The sequence below is a fragment of the Simochromis diagramma genome, unplaced genomic scaffold (genome assembly GCF_900408965.1).
Source record: "Simochromis diagramma unplaced genomic scaffold, fSimDia1.1 OVJJ01000079.1, whole genome shotgun sequence".
NCBI lineage: Eukaryota > Metazoa > Chordata > Actinopteri > Cichliformes > Cichlidae > Simochromis > Simochromis diagramma.
In genome coordinates, this window is record NW_024387075.1 from 3,516,504 (window position 1) to 3,536,966 (window position 20,463).

The 20,463-nt window shown below is 39.9% G+C and overlaps 1 long non-coding RNA gene across 2 annotated transcripts; it reads right to left on the reverse strand.

Annotated features, from left to right (window-relative positions):
• Window positions 1-3,762: 3,762 nt before the first annotated feature.
• On the reverse strand, window positions 3,763-20,383 carry LOC120742283. 2 transcript variants are annotated; one of them, XR_005697835.1, is made up of 2 exons: window positions 20,278-20,383; window positions 3,763-4,989 (listed from the first exon to the last, which is right to left on the reverse strand). It is a non-coding gene; the product is annotated as an uncharacterized LOC120742283 (long non-coding RNA). The 2 variants fall into 2 exon arrangements; XR_005697834.1 differs by having other exon boundaries at window positions 3,763-5,026; window positions 20,278-20,374.
• Between the last annotated feature and the right edge of the window lie 80 nt (window positions 20,384-20,463).

A 20,463-nucleotide genomic window follows, 5' to 3' on the forward strand; every position in this document is an offset into this window, starting at 1 on the left:
GTATTTTAACCTTTATTAGAATTCCACAGTGACGATGAAGTGAAACCAAAGAAAACTTCCATCTACACATCCCACACAAGCATATCTTTTCTTTAACAGGATGAAGACAGATAAATTCAGCAGGTGTTCTCCTCCTGTCTTAAATATTCCTCTGTCTTTCTCTCCTTGTGGCCTCACTCACCTTGACCTTCCCTGGCTGCAGATGGCCACACCGGCTGTGTGAGTTTCCTCAATGGGCCCTTTTGTTTCTCTTTATCAAATACATTGAAACAATACTCTCATTTATTTAATGTGGTATACTTTGATTCCCCCGTTCATGATGAGACAGTGTTTCATGCTTAGTCATTTAAAAGTATGTCATGTGTACAATATTACTCTACATAGGTCCACAATTTATTGGACAAAGATGATTTTTTTTTGTAGTTTTGCTTCATCCACTGTCCCCCACCATAGTGGCTATTAATATAACATGGCATGGACATCACCACATCCTGCATTGCCTGCCTTGAGATGCTCTGCTTGGTGTTGCTGCCACCTTCAGTTGTTGCTTGTTTGTGGGTCTCTCTGCTTCCAGTTTTGTCCTCAGTGCCTGAAAAGCAAGCTCTGTTGTGATGAGATCAGGTCCCTGACTTGGCCATTGAAAAATGTCCTAATTTTTGGCTTTGTGAAACTCTTGGTTTGCTTTTGCAGTTTGCTTTGGGTCACTATCCGTTTGCTCTGTGAAGCTCTGTTAGATCAGTTTTGAAGGATCTGGCTGAATCTGAGCAGAGAGTGTAACCCTTTACACTTCACAATTCATCCTGGTGCTTGTATCAGAGGTCACATCATCAATAAACACTAGTGACTCGGTTCCACTGGCAATTCTGTCATCATACACTTCAGTTGTCTTCTGTGGGCTTTGTAGCCTTTTAGTTTTGCTGCGCTGGCTGGTGCATTTATGCTTTATATGAATGAACCAGATTGTGGATTTGGACACCAGTAAAGTTCTTGCCATGGCTTTTATATTGATTGTTTGTTTAAAAATCAACTGAGGTATTGTATTTTCCAACAATTTATGGCACTCACTATGTCAAGTAATGATTTCAGATTGTACAGAAAACCACAAACGCAGCAAAAAACCTTTGCTTTTTAATAAAGTACAACAGATAAGTCTGTGCAAGCTTAGTCTTAAATATAATTCTGTTGTTGGTCATTCAAATTAATCTACACTGCTTTTGTTTTCAAGGTAAAGTGTATGTCTCTGTTCCTCGTCCTTCAGGCTTTATGAGCTGCACACATGTAGGCAGCAAAACATGACATCATCACAGTTCGGAAAAGTTGCACAAAAAAAGTTTGGGAAGTTTTAGCTGATGTCTCAGTCCATTGTCTCAACTAGAGCATCTTCCATTGCCCCCTTTAGATAAAAGTCCCCCAGAAACTCTGTGTGTTACATTTTTGATAAGAGATGAGCCCTGAAAACAGCGGGTAGCATCTAAATTATGCAACCGTTTGCATCCTCTTAGGGGCAAAAGTAGAGCTGGGCTGAGTTGTCGAAGGGAACGAGCCATGACAGGCCGGGTTGTGGGGAGGAGGGTGAGTATGCATTATGAATGGTGCTAAGTATGCCTCAGCTGGCGGAGCTGAGTGGGGGTGATGGAAAGCGATGGGATAGTGCCAACCTATTGGTTGCCCGTGGGTAATGCACTTTATCTTACCTCCAAAAACATTTTCTCTGATTCTGTTCAGCCATTAAAGCCCCCCACCCGCCCACCCGCCCACTTTTCTACACATCACCTGCTCTGGGCCTAAAATGTTCACCGGAAGAACAGGATCTCCACTTTCTCCAAATAAAATTCATGCAGTTGCTTAGTGCAAGAACAGCCAGGAAGATGACTAATAGCTTGTAACAAACGGCACTTTCTAGGATTGAGTTGGATGTTCAGACAGCTGTTTTTTAGATAACTTTAACAACTTTGCATCAAAGAAGCCAGACTACCTTAGTGCTTAAAAGTTCATCATATATCCATATATATTTTAGGTGTTCTTGGAACTGATCCAGAATGTTGACCAAAAATGAATCAAGTAAGACATAAAATATTTCTATCAATCAATCAAAGCCAAAAAATGAAATAATGTCCACAATATGGTGTTTTTACCCAAATGTTTTTAACTAGATTTGATTCAAGAATTTTCAGCATTTTTCTTGTTATTTTTTATTGCCTCGTCACTAAATATTGCCAATAAATATATCGAACAGAATCTATATATATATATATATGTATGTTTTGTATTACTTCTCAAAATGGCAACCCTCAGTCCTTCCTGTATGAAATGTCCCATGATCCTTCAGCTTTCCTCATGCAGTCAGCCTTGGGGGAGAACTCTCTCTGGAATTCTGCAATGCTCAGCCGAGTCGCTAAACCAAGTTTAATATTTGATGAAATTAGTTCTGCTCACTGATTCTGCACTCTTACTTCTGCTGAGTGACTCCAGCCCCAAACTGCAACCTGATTTTTCCTTTTTGGTTTTGATTGTTTGCGACGTTTCACACCTAATGTGAGACAATTTAAAGCTATTTGAAAAGAAAAAGCTCCATTTAGAAGAAACCAACTAAGCAAGAACTTAACCTTTATGTGTGACAACCAGTCTCTAGACTGTAAACATATACTGGACGTGACAAATTATGTTTTAGAGCATAGTAGATGTCTATGTTTACATCATCTCTAACAGGGAAGAGATGGAAAATTCTGAAAAAGGGACTGTCATATGTTAAAAGCATAGTTCTTACAGTAACCGTCTTCAACAAAACTCAAACTCTGTCTGATGAAATTTGGGGACGTTTCCTCCTCTGAAAGGTCTCTGTGTGATTACACTTGTCATAAATCTGTGTACACATGTGCCTCACCGTTACTGCCTATAAAAAAACTTTTTCATTTTATAGACACTATGAATGGAAATTTTAACAAAATTATTAACATAGATTTTTCTTGTCAAATTTTCCAAAAGGAAATATAAAAAAGTCAAGAAGTGCTTGCCACGTCTGTCCCATTAAACCTAGAAACCAAAGTATTTGTGCACGGCCACATATCCCCGTGCTTGCCGGAACACATTTGTGCACATAGAGCAGATGTTTCCTCACAAGGATTTTTTGACTGGCGTGTGCCTTTTTTGTGCATAAGACTAATTAAATGCCATTAAAAAGTAATTTCCTTGTTTTCTTGTCCAGAGTGAACACGTTTAGTTCACTGCTAGTACTGAACCACAGTGTACACTAATGTGAAATGATTTTTTTTTTAATACCACATCTTTATAATTCATAACATAGGCTCGATTGCCCTGCTACTCAGTCTCCCCAAACTGCCAGCTCTCACTCTCTTTGCACTAAACCTATATCAGCTAAACTGTAATTAATTAAGCTTAATATAATAAATGAGCTAGCACATTTAAAAGAAAAGGGGTTCATATTCTGTAATGTGTCTGAACCTTGGAAGACGTTTGAACTTAATCAGAAAATTACAAAATTAGTCGGTTTTTAAGAAGTGCAAAAATTTGTGCAAAATACGATTTTTTTAAAAGTCTGAATTTAAACATTTCCCTTTTTGTCTGAAATATGCTGAATCCCTAAAAATAGCTTCTCCTAATTCCAGGAAGGCATGTTTAGATTTCACGGAAAAGAAAAATGATAACCAGGAGAAATGTGGGGAAGAGCAAAGATATTTCAACTCACGAGTGCACTGACAGCACAGTCTTACTTCTAGGTAACATAAAGTCTTCATCCGTTTGTAGCTGGATTGTAATAAATTAGAGATGTTACTTTCCAAGCTCAGGCGTCAGGATGAGCAAATGGCGTAAAAGCCTGGTGTTTATTTGGGACAGATTGATTTAGTGTCTCTGAGTGGGACTGAACTCGGTCCTGCTGCTCTTAACTGCCTTGTTATTGTCCATTAGATGAGAGCCATGCCTGAGATCTGTGGCACGGAGAAGGAACAGGAGAATGTGCGTTGAACATGTGTTTGGACTGGAGTCCAGTGATTGATGCTCTTTGAGATTTACCCACCATCGCTACCAAAGGACTTGCACCGTACTCAAGCCTGGGCTGAGGACACAGTAAATGTGACAACAAAGAAGAAGTAAGAAGTATGTGCAAACATGGTTAAAGAACATATGATGTTGGGGTTTTTTGAGATACTTCCTTTTTAACTTTCTAACTGCTGAGCGTCTGATTCTGAACACCTCTGAAATACAACTCTCAGGCATATCTATGCTTGGCCCCACTTATCTCAAAATGCATTGAGGAGTAGATCTGACTGAACAGCTAAGACACTGTGAGATCATCTTGGCAGCAGCATCTTGCTAGCATGTTAACAGTGACGAGTACTTTTGCATATATAATAGCTACGTTTAGATTGATAGCATGCTAACATTTGCAAATTAAACACTGGTAGAAATCACACACTTTATAACAGATGGAAAACTGAAATTAACTAACCGCCAGTTGCTACATGTAGCCTTCACTGGGCTTTTTGGCTGTCACCATCTTGCTGTCTGAAAGTGGATCTGACCGAGGAATGAAGACACTTCATACACAATACAATTTTTAAAATAAATTAAAACTTAAAACTAGGAAAATGTTTTCTGATGTAATAAATCAGGATGATTTTCTCATAGACATGTAAACAATCACCCCTGCTGGCATCTAGGAAAGAGTACAATGTTTGCTAAAAGTGTTTCTCACAGATCTGGAGGTTTTAGTGGGGGTTAAATGTTCTGTCATCCCAAAGAAGGCACACAGAGTAATTACCTTATATAAGGTCTTTCTCTCCAAGTAGTTCATTTGCAAACACTTTGTGAAAACTGTCACTGATAGTATAACCAGCTGCCTCTCCAGGCAGTCTTTCCTGCCACAGATGGACTCCAACTCCACAGACTGCACTTTGTAGTTGTTTTTCTACTCTGCAGTCTTGCTGAGCTCACCACGGCAGTTGTCCACCTGCTGCAGGTTTTGTCCCTCTAAGTCATGGAGAACAACAAGGACTAGCATCACCAGCTGTAATCCAAGGCAGTGAAACAAGAGAGAGAACCAGGTTAGTCATGGGAAAAGGCAGGAAATGAGGCTGATAGGGCTGATGACCAGCACGTTAGCAGCAGTTGAACTTAGTAGTAAATCAGTTGCAGTTGGTGCTACAAAAATGGCAAATCTACATGAATGAACATTAATATATCAGGTTAGGCAATCCAAGTGAGTCTATTTATGAAACGGACTGGTGAGAAATGGCAACAGCTTTATAATAAATGGAGTTGCCTGCTGCCTGCTGAATAGAAAAAAAATCAATCTTTGCTAGCAGTGTTTCTCACAGGTGAACAATTTTCAGTTGGATGTTGGATAGGTTAAAATTATTTTTAACCTACAAATTTTATAGAAAATGAAGACTCCAGAGATCGCCAGACGTATTATTATTATTAGTATTATTATTATTATTGATCTATAACAGTGACATGAATGTGACGCTATCCAAGAGCTTTCAAGATTTTTCATCCCTATTTAGCCAGTGTTGTACAAGTTCAAGTTTTGCAAGGACAAGTTTAGTTCATATTGTTTAAAAGGAACAAATTCATATTCATAGTTCACAGTTTAGAATTTACAACTAGGTTGACTAAAAGTATTGTTTATTTCTGCATTTGTTTAACTGAGCTGCTCTGAGTTTTTCCTTTTCAGTAGAACGCACGTCAGACTCTGACAATTCCCAAACTAAAAGAGCTGTTTCAAACTACTGAAGAATCATTGACAAAATACTTTCATAAGAGAAGTATGCAAATGCATTCATGTTGCTTGCAATTATACTATAGAAACACAAGTATTAGGTCACACCTCTTCATCTTTATATTCAGGCATTTTCTGTCCCATTACCACAGGTGTATAAAGTCAGCCACCTAGCCATGCAGCCTGCCTTTACAAACATTTGTGAAAGGATGAGGTGTTCTAAAGAGCATAATCTGACGTCACCATTGCAACATGTCAGGGTTTTTTTTTTTACATTTCTTGCTCTTAGATAAGTGGTCTTATTGGATGAGTGGGAAGATTTAGGAACCACAGCAACTCAGCCATGAAGTGTCTGAACACATAAAGTTACATAATGAATTCATTAAACCCAATAACTGCAGAGATCCAAAGGTCCTCTGGCATAAAACATCAGCAGAAAAACTGTGCACCAGGAGTTAGTGGATTGGGTTTCCATGGCTGAGCAGCTCCTACAGGTGTAATATTTAGGTGGTCCACTACTTAATCATTAGTGTATTTCCCAAGAGTAGCCAAATGCCTCAACTCAATGAGACATTTCAGACTGGCTGCCAGTGTGGGTGACATCCTGACTCATGCACGTTAGCTTTTTTGTGTCAGGATGTCTTCTGATTTTGTTCTTAAAACTCCTTCATTGGACTGTCTTCAGTGCTATCTGTCGGAAGTGCTCTTAGCAGTAGCTACAACAACAGGTCGTATTACTGTTTACCGTCCAATACATGTGCATTGATCGCTAGAATGTTCTTTAGTAGCAAGAGCTATTTGCTCAGTTCACTGACAACATGAGCACATCTGGGCACCATAAATAAAAACACAAGTAAAAAACATAAATGGCAATCAGCTCAGAGGGTGTTGCAAGATTTCAGTCTGGACTTAAGTTGGACTTAAGATGGCTAAATAAAATCCATTGATCCAAGCTCTCTGGATAAAGTCTTACAAAATGAGTCGCTTTTCATTCTGTGATAATATTATGTGTATTTGTATATTGGTATGAAGTCAAAAAGTGCATTAGATTTTCTCTGTTTTCAGGAAACCTGAAATGTGGTTTTGATTTTCACTCCTTTTTTTTTTTTTAAGAGTCACAAACTTGCTTGAGCTTCTGCACCTTGCCACGCTCAACGTCACATATTTCACCCATTTGTGCCGGTTACAAACCAGCACATCACAGGTTATAGCCTCAGTGATTTGCTGGAAACTTTCATATCATCTCCACAGTTGACTCATTCATCACACCACAAAAATAGAACACCGCAGCTCTCGGCTTGCACTGGCGGTACACAGAGGCCCGTTTAACTGTCGTCACAGCGCTCTGAAAGCCTCTTAGAGCCTGTATATGTAACATTGTGGGGGAAAAAAAAGTATATGGGCTGCAAGGGGTTTACATTTGTTCAACCATATTTGGATTTTCCATCTTTGAACAGGCCAGCTTTAAAGTTGTCAGAATTATAACTCAGTTTGTGTTTTGAGGTTGGTTAGTTTGGCTTTAATAAACACACGGAACTCACAAAACATCTGGATCATTGGAAAGTGACTAAAACAGAGGGGAAGGGGTGTTGAGAAAACACAAACGGTTTTAGTTCAGTGGCTAAAGTCTACAGAATGTTTACACAAACCCATACAATCACACACACCGCTAGTCTAACAAGTGGAAATGAGTTTATTAAAGAAATTCCCTGTGAGAAATCACTAATAATAATGTTATCGTTCAATAAATGACTGCAAATGTGTTGAGATTTACAAGTGAAAATTGAGATTTAACCGTATTTCATTAGGCCCCCTAACACTGCTACACAGCTGTTATGAAGTCTTCTGTTTATGAGTGGGCAGCGGGTCGTTTACATTCCAGAGGCGCTGCCCAAAAACAGAACATTATCATGTCTCACAGCTGAGTAAAAAAAAAAGAAAAAAAAAAGAGTTCAAACACAGTCTAAATGTGCGGCACAAGATGGTCTGCTTGTTTTGGGTGCTACAAAAAGTACCCACAAGTGAAGGAAAAGGGTGAAGGGTGGGGGTCTGATTGTTATCTAAAGGTCTTCCCGTGTTGGAAATCCCTGTGATGAGGGAATAGTTATCTGCAGCTACCCTCTACCATCCTCCTACTAGCGTTAAATATTACATGCAGCAAAGATTTTAACAGAAAATCCTCACAATAAAACATCAAGCAAGAGATCCCAGCCAGTTTTTCCTTCATATTTTCTCTGTCATTCACGCTACGCATTCATCTTATTTGGTCTCTGGAGAGACTTTGAATAAGAGCGCATTCACTTTATTTACAGATTGGAGATTGGGTTAAGGAAGCAACAACATAGTTTAGTTAATGTGTCTTTCCGCTGCTTGGAGGTCCATCCCTGAAGCCTGTTTCATGAAACCCTTTTCATTCACTTGTCTGCTTCTAGCATGATTGTTTTATTTACATATTAAGCTTTAGTGGATTATTTAAAAAATTAATATGCTTCATTCAGTAACAGGCAGACAAATGATTTGGAGTTTTAGTGGAGATCTGGACCAACACAGAAAAAACAATGTAACCATCTTGGTGAAGAAACTGTTTTGTTTTCTTCTCTCTTTTTTTAATTGCACATTTGCCAAAAAGTAAAATAAATATGAATTTCCACATGGCTCTTCTCTTCCCAGCTGAACTTTGGGGGGGGGGGGGGGGGGGGGGGGGCTCCATATGTTTTACTTCAGTTCCTTTATTTTAACTTTTCCCACCCGTTTTTCATTCCCTCGAGAAGCTGGCAGCAGACTTTCAGATCCCACCAGCCCCTGTTAGATGGGAATCTGCTGCCCTTTGGTTTAAATAGCATAACCCTCTGTGTCCCATACTCCATACACAAACAGGAAGTTAAGGCCTTAATTCTGTGGGAGGATGTTGTGAAAGTGTTTGTTTTTCACTAAGTTCATAGTAACGTTGCATTTCACAACAGCACCACCTCTAAAGTGCAGTAGTCAGGCAGTTTGCCGTGTTCAATTTGCTGACTTTTATTTTGGAGTATGATTCAGAAAAGCAATTTCATTCACATTTTCCCATGATGAGGAAAATCTCAGTGGACTTTTTCCCCCCCCTTTATCTGCAAGTTTGACTTCATGAGAAAATTACTATTTAAATGGTCCCGGCGGGTTATTTCTTCTGCACTTCCTCTTGCTAGGAATGCTCAAAGTGGGAGTGTTTCAGCATAATAGGAAATACCTTATAAGATTAAGAACATGATCATCTCTGCTCTGTCATTTCTGCAAGACTGAAAAACGAGTGTGAGAAAAACAGAGACCAACAGACTGCCAGAAGAAGAAAAAAAAAATTTGTTTTTTATTCCAAAGCTGCAAACAATATGTAACACACGGTCTCGCAGTAGTCCCATGATCTGGCAAATCTTTCGGAACATTTTTTAGCTCACAGTTTTGTTTTCTGCTTTGTATGAAACAATAAACATAGTCACTGCTGGCACCAACTTTGTTGTCGTTTTGGAAAACATAACAATTCTGAGATCCAAGAGTGGTGGAGGCAATGAACTGGGGTTACAGTGTGTAGCAATGATAGAATATCATATTTGTTGTGCCACGAAGTCCTGATGTAACCGAGACCTTATTTTTCTTAAAAGGTGATTCATGCTGACTCTTCAGTAATTTACAAATTCAAAGGCCTCTGCAGTAAAGCTGTGAACACAGGGATGTTACCACAGTGGTCAGTGCTGTACATCTGGAGAGATGAAGAAAGGTTTGACATCTAAAAATAATAAAGAAAAAGAAACCAGCAATGCAAAAAGTCTTGTGTTTGTCTGCTTTCATTCCTCCACTGCAATGAATTATAACAGATGTTTTTAACAGATACTAAATATAGCTGCAAACAGCGATGATGGGACCAAGCAACTTAGCAGAGCTCCTGGTTGCCATGTTAGCTCAATATGAAAATGCTTAAACCATGGTTGTAGGGCCTTTTGGAAGTCCATACACCAAGTTTGGGCAGCTGGATACTGTAGTGGTAAGACTACACACTTTTGGAGCGAGAGTCACAAGTTTGAGGGTCCTGGCTAGACCACCCATGCTAAAACCAAGCCCTGGAATGGCGCGGCTATGTCTGGAGCTCTGACACAAGCTACATTTTGTACTGTGTCTGTGACAAACAAAAATTTGCATTTAATTTGGTGTCAATGCATTAAAATGGTTGCTGAGAAATGACCTCACTTCCTGTTTGGTAGCATCACTGCCCACTTCCTGTTTGAGTGGTTTGCTGGTTGACCATTGCGTTAAGACTGGTTAAAAATAAAAAAAGGACTTTAGAATCATCAATTAACCTAACCCCACAGTGCTACAGTGGCTAGTAACACCCACCGCCATGCTGTACTCGACCTCACACCCTATGGTAGCTGGGCCAGGCCCCCGACTCTGAATTGGATGGATGGACAGACAGGAGGATGGACGGGACTTCTTCCACCTTGATTTCATCCAAGAAGCCAGTAGTACGTCATTTCTTATATATAGGCATAATCTTCAAAGGCTGTGTGCATAAACGAACCTTCAACTTTGGAAATGCTTAAGGAAACTTCATGAAAATGATAAGGTGACTGTCCACAATCAGTGTAACAAAGATGTGCTGCACCTTGGAGAGAGAGTGAGCTCTATCAATTAAACAATAATCAATAAATACTCTTGTAAACAATGTTTTTATTACATGAACAAGAGTCTACTAAACAAAATTAACACGACACTGTGCCCCTTTATCAGGTGTTAATGTGGAAAATTAGAGACCCAAACTAACAAAAAACTTCATGCACTGATTTCTGTCATGAAACCTAAAATTCATCCAAAGTGAGATTCTAAAAACTGAAGTTCTCAGAAGCTGAATATGATGTTGTTGAAGCGACAGCAGAAGTGGGCTTCTTCTTTTCTCTCGGGGGATTTGTGGGTTGATCGATAAAACTGATTTTAGTGATGAGTCATCCAGGAGAGTTTTCAGTCAATAATGTCTCCGTTCTTATCAGTAAACTAAAAGTTGTGTGGAGTACAGGTGCTGTTGTAAAATCCAACAGTAAACATGGCATGGTATCCACATAGCTACAAAGCTGTGCAACAGTCTTGAGCCACCCCTATGTCTTTATATATTGATTACAAGGACCCAGGATTTATTTTCTTCTTTTTAAAGTGGTCCTGACCAAGCATTCCGAAAGGTTGTTTTTTTTTGGACATCTGCTTTTGCATTCGTTTTTAGTCGAGTCCGTGTACCTGACCATTTGCAGAGCAGTACATTTTTTTTTGTTTTTTTAGCTCACTTCACTGACCAATCATCAATCATTCATCAGAAAAAATGGGCCCTAACTCAAGGAATGAAGCAGTGTTGTGTCTACACATAACAGACAACTTAACTAAAAGACAATTTTAAGTTGTAGCTTTAGGCACTTTGCAGCCTGTCACAAAAACAGAAAGTTTATTACAATTTTTTTACTGGAATATACAAAAATACCAGACATGACAAAGTTCGACAGACATAAAATAGTGTTTTTGCACCAACAAGGCAACGGCTAAAGAGCTATTACCCCTTGGTATATCTCAAGATGGTGTGAGCAAACTGGATAAATGGAGGACAAATCTTTATCTTCATTGCAAAAATTTAAATTCAGTGGCAGTCTTGCCCCTGTGCAACTTAGGTTTTCACATATTCATAACTTGATTTATTGGCTGAATTACTCGCCTGAATTACTATGTAGCAGACTTTAGATTCAATCTTTCTCCACCTTCTCCTGCTAATGGTGGGATAAGGCCATGCTCAAGTACACTTTGGTACACAATAGGTTGTAACTTATACAATTTACGGTATTAAACAGAGTTCACTTCTCAAAGTCTCATTTATCAAAAACTGAACCTAACATAGTGGACCAGTGTGACCGATGTTATGCCTTACTTTGCCATCTGAGACATAATGTCTTAAGGGTGTTATGTCACAGCCCGAAAAGGGGACATGGGCTCATCCTCCCGCAGGCCCACCACCCGCAGAAGGCTTGCTACCTGTATGTTGGGGTTCTTTCCGGTGGATGAGAGGGTTTGTTCCCTGCGCCTTAGGGTCGGGGAACGGGTCCTGACTGTCATCTGCGCTTATGCACCGAGCGGCAGTTCAAAGTACCCAGCCTTCTTAGAGTCCCTGGGTGGGGTGCTGGAAGGTGCTCCACCTGGAGACTCTGTTGTCCTTCTGGGAGACTTCAGTGCTCACGTGGGTAACGACAGCGAGACCTGGAGGGGCGTGATTGAGAGGAATGGCCTCCCTCATCTGAACCCGAGTGGTGTTTTGTTATTGGACTTCTGTGCAAATCACAGTTTGGCCATAACAAACACATAAGAGTGTCCATAAGTGCACGTGGCACCAGGACGCAGGTCGATGATCGATTTTGTAATCGTATCACCAGACCTGCGACCATATGTTCTGGACACTCAGGTAAAGAGAGGGGCTGAGCTGTTAACGGATCACCACCTGGTGGTGAGTTGGATCAGGTGGCGGGGGAGGACGCTGGACAGACCCGGTGCACCTAAACGAGTAGTGAGGGTGTGCTGGGAATGCCTAGCAGAGGCCCCAGTCCGTGAGATCTTCAACGCACACCTCCGGCAGAGCTTCAACAGCATTCCGAGGGAGATTGGGGACATTGAGTCCGAATGGACCATGTTCAGCATCTCCATTGCTGAAGCTGCTGCATTGAGCTGCAGCTGCAGGGTGGTTGGTGCCTGTTGTGATGGTAACCCCCGAACCAAATGGTGGACACCAGAGGTGAAGGGAGCCACCAGGCTGAAGAAGGAGTCCTATTGGGCTTGGTTAGCCTGTGGGACTTCGGAGGCAGCTGACAGGTACCGATAGGCCAAGTGGAATGCGGCGCGGGCAGTGGCTGAAGTAATAACTCGGGTGTGGGAGGAGTTCAGAGAGGCCACTGAAAAAGACTTTCAGACTGCCTCGAAGAGATTCTGGCAAACCGTCAGGCGTCTCAGGAGGGGAAAGTGGTGCTCTACCCGCACTGTGTATAGTGCTGGTGGAGCGCTGCTGACTTCAACTGAGAAAATTGTCAGGCGGTGGAAGGAATACTTCGAGGACCTCCTTAATCCCACTGACATGTCTTCCGAGGAGGAAGCAGAGTCTGGGGATGAGGGGAATGACCCGCCAATTTCCGGTGGGGGGAGGTCACTGAGGCAGTTAAACAACTCCTTGGTGGCAGAGCCCCTGGTGTGGATGAGGTCCGCCCCGAGTTCCTGAAGGCTCTGGACGTTGTAGTGCTGTCCTGGTTGACACGCCTCTACAATGTTGCGATCAGGGGCAGTACCCCTGGCAGACCCCAGTACCCCTGGACTGGCAGACTGTGGTGGTGGTCCACATTTTTAAGAAGGGGGACCGGAGGGTGTGTTCCAACTACAGGGGGATCACACTCCTCAGCCTCCCTGGGAAAGTCTATGCCAGGGTGCTGGAAAGGAGAGTTCGTCCGCTAGTCGAACTTCAGATACAGGAGGAACAATGCGGTTTTCGTCCTGGTCGTGGAACACTGGACCAGCTCTTTATCCTCTCAAGGATACTTGAGGGTGCGTGGGAGTTTGCCCAACCAGTCTACATGTGTTTTGTGGACTTGGAGAAGGCATTCAACCGTGTCCCTCGGGGTGTCCTGTGGGAGGTGCTACGGGAGTATAGGGTGTCTGGCCCATTGCTACGGGCCATTGGAACCCTATACAACCGTTGCAAGAGCTTGGTTTGCATTGCCGGCAATAAGTCGGACTCGTTCCCGGTGGGTGATGGACTCCGCCAGGGCTGCCCTTTGTCACTGATTCTGTTCATAATTTTTATGGACAGGATTTCTAGGCGCAGCCAAGTGGCGGAGGGCTTTCACATAGGTGGGCTCAGAATCTCATCTTTCCATGGATGATGTGAAATTGGGTGGAACGGGAACAAACTGGAACGGTTCGCAGCCGAGTGTGAAGCAGTGGGAATGAGGATCAGCACCTCCAAATCTGAGGCCATGGTCCTCAGCCGGAAAAGGGTGGAGTTCAAGTATCTCGGGGTCTTGTTCGCGAGTGATGGGAGAAGGGAGCCAGAGATTAACAGACGGATTGGTGCTGCAGCGCAGTGATACGGATGCTGCACCGGTCCATCGTGGTGAGCTAAGCGTAAAAGCGAAGCTCTCAATTTACTGGTCGATCTACGTCCCTACCCTCACTTATGGTCACGAGCTGTGGGTAGTGACGTGACCCGGCCCCGAATAAAGCAGAAGAAGGTGGATGGATGGTGTTATGTCATTTCTCAGAGGAAAAACGCTTATTATCCTATTTTTTCAAAAATTTCATTGATTATTTTAATACTTTACAAACTCTCACTGTAGACTAACCCGCACAATATGTGTCCATTTCAGTAACTTTATCCCTACTTTTAATTCTTTAACATTATCTTTTTTCTCAATTAGAATATTTTTTTCTTTTTAAAGAAGAGATGGTAGACCAAAAAAAAAAAAAAAACCTATCTATAGGAGATCTGACTGTCAGGTTCTTAAGAAATATGAATTACCAAAAGATCTGGCACAGGAGTTGAGAAATGCATCTGGCCCTTCAGTCGATTTGTATCCCTTGTTTTCCTTTTAATTCAGTTCAATTCAATTCGGATTTATTTATAAAGCATCAAATCACAACCACAGATGAGTTGCTGAGGATCTGGGGAGATTTTCTTTCAGTAAGCGCTGCTGTTTTTGCTGCTGTTAGCTACTGTTAGCTGTTAGCGTTCACCACAGTTAGTGAAACATTCTTTGAAGTGGATGTAACTTTGTTGGACTATAATGCTTAATAAATAAACTCTCATATACTATCTGAGAATGTAATCAAAAACTGTTTATCAGAGGCAAAGTTTGATTTTACAACTTTTAAGCCTAACGTTAGCTGGCATAATGTTAGCTTGTAACCAGCTGTTGTTGTTGTCTAACTGGCTCATTGTCAGCTGTCTGGAGAAAGGAGGGTTGTATGTCTAATCTGCAAAAAATAAGTAATTGCAACAATATTGGGAATAAATAAACATGTCTATGAACATTTTTGTGTCTTAGAGTCCTGACTTCAGTTCAGGAGATGAGGCGAGGAAGAGGAGGACATTTTATTAAAATCCCGGTAGCATTATCTTTTTCCTTCTTCCCTAATATCTAGGGTCTAAACGTGCAGGGATAAATTTAAATGTCTCTTCATGGCACATGAATGTCTATGACTTTTCATCTCATCTGACTTATGCATACTATGTATTTGGACGGTCGCTAGCCACATAGATAAAATGCCATTAGTCAGAGCGTAGACGTCCTTCCCAGCCACTGTATTTAAATATGGTATGGGAACAAACTGGCTTCCACAAATCACAAATCTGCTCCTATCAACTTTTAATTGAATAACTATAAGTACTTATAGTTCTTATAGTTAATGGTTCTTATAGTACCATTAAGCAACAGAAAGAAAAAAAACCTACTCACAAAGGTAGTGGCAAACTAATGAATAAATGGATCTCTTTACAGCATTATTTTGCGTGAAGACCAAAATTAAGCCAAAAAGAGCATCAGTACTAGTCTGTGTGATCTGGATAAGTGAGTAATACTTATCTTTGGTGACAGCTTCATAGTAGCTCAAAAGGCTACTTTAAAAGTCTGTGTTGGTTGAGATTTCCCTGACTTACAAAATAATATCTTGAAAACTCAAAACATTACTCCTGTTTTTGTTTTGTTTGTTTGTTTGTTTGTTTGTTTGTTTGTTTGTTTGTTTGTTTGTTTGTTTGTTTGTTTGTTTGTTTTTGGGGGGGGGATGTGTGTTTGTTTTTTGCTAAAAATCATTCAACAACTAATGTAGCTAGTTCTATCCTTTCAACCATTAATACATATGATAATAATAATAATAATAATAATAATAATAATAATAATTCACCTTGTTTGCACATTGTTTGTTATAAATATTGCAACAACAAAGATGTGACATATGAAAGCATTAACTGTTACTTGTGCTAATTAAGGATTTCTTTTTGGTTCCATGAGTTGTTGATAGACTGTCGACCTTTTAACACTTTAACTTGAGACCAGCAGATTTAAATTAACCAAAATCCAGTATTTAACACTTTCAGCCACAGAGGCCGCTGTTTCCACTACTCAACAAATGTTGCTTACTCTTTAAATGGAAATTAACAAGTAAAACGTTATACCCAATGAATCTACGTAGAAGTGTGGGTATGTCTGATGCATGTATCTGCACAGTGCAGTATATGCGGGTTGATTGATTTCCACCACAAGAAGCTGCTTTGTCACCCCGCTCTTGTCCTCTCTGGCTCTCACAGCAGGTGTGACAATGTCTGACAAGTGTTAGCAAAAAAGGCAGGAGAAAAATGTGGCAACCAAATGGATAAATGGTGCTATCACTGGTGAAGAGCATCCTACACATTTTAGTGGCATAAAGCTCTTTCAATAAAAGCAAATTCAGTTTATATGGGATCTAGAATGAAAGCCTAGCAACATCCACGCCTTTGATTGGTTTTAATGTATTCATGAAGGGAGTTATTTATTGGACAAAGTATTCATGAAACGTCACAAATGTATCCCGCGCCTCCCTCGCTTAGTGAGTGGGAGAAAAAGCTTCAAAGTTTCCTAGGACCTCAAAATGGATGTTTGGCTGTACCACAGAGGACACGGAGAACACAAGCTAAGTGCTTTAGCAGCGGGTGACGCTAACACACTAGGACAGGCTCAGTGTGGCGTGAAGCAGAAGAGTGCTGTGCGAGGTGACTTATGGGACAATGGGGCCGCTTTTCGCAAATAAAACATGAGGCTTATCCAGAGCCTCTGAACTATACAGGCTCTGCTTCTGTCAGGTGTTTGTGGTTTGAAAGAGAGGGCGGAAAAATCTGATTTAATGGTCCTGAACTGTGTGGATTATCTTGTGGATACAATGAAGGGTAATTTAACAAGACACTTTATTGATGGTAATGCCCAGGAGCCATATTTAAAATCTACTTTTGCACTTTTTTATGTTAATTAATGTCTTATTTCACAGTGTCTTCTGATTGAAACTAAATAATTTTTACAGTCAGTGAAACATACAAATCCATATATTCATGGCTGAAACATTTCCTGAATTGGAATTAGTCCTTAAAATTCATGTCCTTTAACTTTCTCTATGATTGGTGGTTTAGTAAAAATACAATCTAAACTAGAATTTGAAGTTAAATTCTGAACAATGTTTGCAGGACCCCCATCAGGACAGTGGAGATTGTGAGGTTAAATAATGTGTTGAAATATCACAGGAGATAGCTTAAATAAGGGTACATTTGTTAACATGTGAAATATAAAATAGATATGATATGATATGATATGATTAAACTGAGAAGATCACTAGACAGGATGTTGCATTTGCAAGATCTAATATTTTGGATTCATATATTGTACTACATGCTTATCAAAAATGACAGTAGCCCAAGGAGTGGAACCAAAGACATAATAAAAAACAAATCATGCTACACAGAAAAGACTACTTTGAAACTACTGATTTAGTTGAAAGGAAACATTTTTTGACAAATGCATTCATCAATAAAAGCAGGCGGCACTCATCCAGTCCAGAAGAGCAGACTGATTTTCACATTTTTCTTCAGCTCAGAAAAAACATACTCAAATGTATGAAAGCAATCCACAAAGAATAAAACTAAACATCTCTTTTCAACCATAAATGGCTCAGCCCTCAATTATGTAAAGCCTCCATGCACAAAGGTCTATGAGTGCACCTCCAAACAACATCAAGTGTTCTTTTAAAATCAGCCGAAGAGACATATAATAAATAAGACATATTTTGTTTGGTACATCTGCACAAAGTTATCTTTAGCAGTGAAGATGGCTGTGACATGTAGGTATATAAAAGGTTTAGAGCCTCAATGACTTATTTCTTTTTTGCTTTTTGAATGGTTATCTCATCTGCTTCGGATTTCTAAGCAATTTATTTTTATTCCTTTAAAATGGTTTGGCAAACTGATGGAATTGATACGTGAATTTGATGTAATGAATGATATTTGTAAAAGGGAACATCAGAAAATGATCACTGAATGTGATGCAGATCAGTTCTATTATCTATGTACGCACGTCTTCTTTTTTTTAATGTTTTTTTAATGTTTTTCAATTTTTTAAAATGGAAAAGGCTGAATAAATTAATGATCATTCAGCAACACAGTTAACATTTCGTAGGCAGCGAGCCTTACTAAAGAGACAAACAGAACATAATACATGTCATTTTTTTCACATCTTCCAAACTCAAGCATAATTTAGCTGCTAGCTTCTGGTAGAGAAGAGTCACTTCCCCTTATCTAATGTATACTGGGGGAGTTTCTCCCTAAACCATTTCCATAAACTGTAGAACTACATCCTGTGGCAAGGAGCTTCGTCTCGAAATGAGAAACATATCCTTTAGGAAGGAGATTTGAGTAAAATGTAAACGTCCATTAAATTGTGTAAGTCCAGTACCTGTCCAGTTATAAGAATATTAACTGGGTAGCATTTTATTGTAATTCCATTTTTTACATTTATCCTGGTGTCATTTTACTTCTGATGGTATGTGTTTTTGTTTTGCTGGTTTTAATTGATGTGAAGCAGCTCATGAGTTGTATCTTAAAGGATAAATTTACTTACTGAGAACAGAACCTTAAAACCCGACTTATCTTTATCTCAGTTTATAGAGCAGATTATAATCCTTAATTTCACTGGTCAGAACCATTACGATAATAACAGTCATAGGCTGCTTTATTCAGAGTTTCTCAGTTTTTATAAACATTAAAGTTTGCCTATTTGTGCACAAATTTATGGAGGGCAGCAACAAATTATTATTTTCTCATATTCAGCTAATATGCAAAATTTGAAATTGTCTTCAATTTTTTTTGAAAAATACAAAGATATTTAAACATTTAAAGTCATGCAAAACAAAGAAAAAGAAGAAAATGTGTATATTTTAGGAGAAGAGAAACAGGAAACGATTCCCAGTGTCTTGATCAGAAAATCACTTTGCTGCTGATGTACAGTGCAGGATAAAGGTTCAGACTGAATCTGCAAGCTATAAAATTAGGCCTCCATTGAAATACAGTCGCACGCCGATCACAGTGCGATAAACAGATTGTTTTTCGTTGTTTAAGGGTTTGCACGAATACCTTCTTGCTTGTGTTGAAATGTCTCACCTCTCATTGAGCGACTGGACTCTTCTTTGACTTCAATATGTGTGTACATGTATTAAGCACTTGGGTTAAGTGTGTGCAGAAACACACTGAAAAAGCAGCTTCACTATTTTTAGTGAGAATACGTCGGTCCACCCCCCTGCTCCTCGCCCCGTGGGCTTGATTGTGTTCCTATACAAAGTCAGGAAACCAGTTGGCCTCTGAGAGCTGACTTGTTGTGAGGAAACACGCTGTAGGCTGGGCTCGCATCCAGTGCTGAGCCTCGATACACAACACAAGTCGTCCCTCCACCCACGCCCTTCTTACATCAACCTGAGCCCAAACAATTAACACTCAGTTATTATTTCTTCGTCGTTACGTGATTCTGTTTAGATTAGTAGAGGTTACAACATTTCTATGATGCACATTTATATCACATTTTAAAAAGGCCCTGTTCTCTCATTTATTTTGCAGTTTATTAACCAAATTCACACAAAATCAGCAAAATTACATCTCTCTCTCTTTTTTTAGCACATTTTAAAAATATTTTAGGCTATTCAGCATCATGCTTGCATCTTGTGATATATTTTAAGAGGACATTTTAAGTTCTACATTTCTGAGTATTTGTGTACCAGCTATTAAAGGTTAAGGTAAACCATAAATCATCGGTTCAGTTTTGTTATTTTACTCTGATATAGTAGAAATATTCAAAATGATCTAAATTAGAGGAGTTAGATCTCACTGTATGTCCTCATTCTGTCATATTCCTAAAATCAGCAGTCAGTGCTGGAATGGGTATTCAGATGTTTTTTCAATGGGAAAAGCAGAAATACCACATTTACCTTCATCCTTCAGCAAAAGTGTCAGCAAGGGATAAAAAAAAGGGCATATAAAGATATACTTGACAGTAAATCTGAAATGGCCTCTACCATCGGTACACACTGAATTATATTTATTACAATTTCACTTTATAAAACACTTTACTGTATAATGTTCTGTATTTTACTCTTCACCAAAAAAAAAAACGGTGAATAAAAGAGCAAAAGCCAATAATCTCCTAAATTAGTGCGCAGCAAAATTATACATCCAATTATGTAAAGACCAGAATTTCGCTTAATCGTGAAACACACGTTAAGTAAATATATAACTACAAATTCAACATTACAGTAAAAATCGGCGCTTAATATTTGCTGAAGAGATTTTTTTTCTTTTCTTTTTGGGAAAGGTTGTAGAAGTTGCAGGCCAAAGAGGAAAAAAGAACAAACATATGAGTTTAGCATATAGCTAATGCCAGCAACACCAACAGTAGTTTCATTTTCGATAAAGTTAACGGGTTTGCGGTCGTTACCATTGGCTGCGAGGGGGTCCCATAGAAACGGTGATGTAGCGGCGCAGGGGCCGGGTCTTCCTGCAACAGCTGAGGCGGATCTGCAGCCTGATTACGGCTCACAGCAGACTCCAACATAATTGATGACCTAATTGAAAACCAGGAGGAGGAGGAGAGACGGGGTGGAGGGGGGAGCTCAGGAGGAGG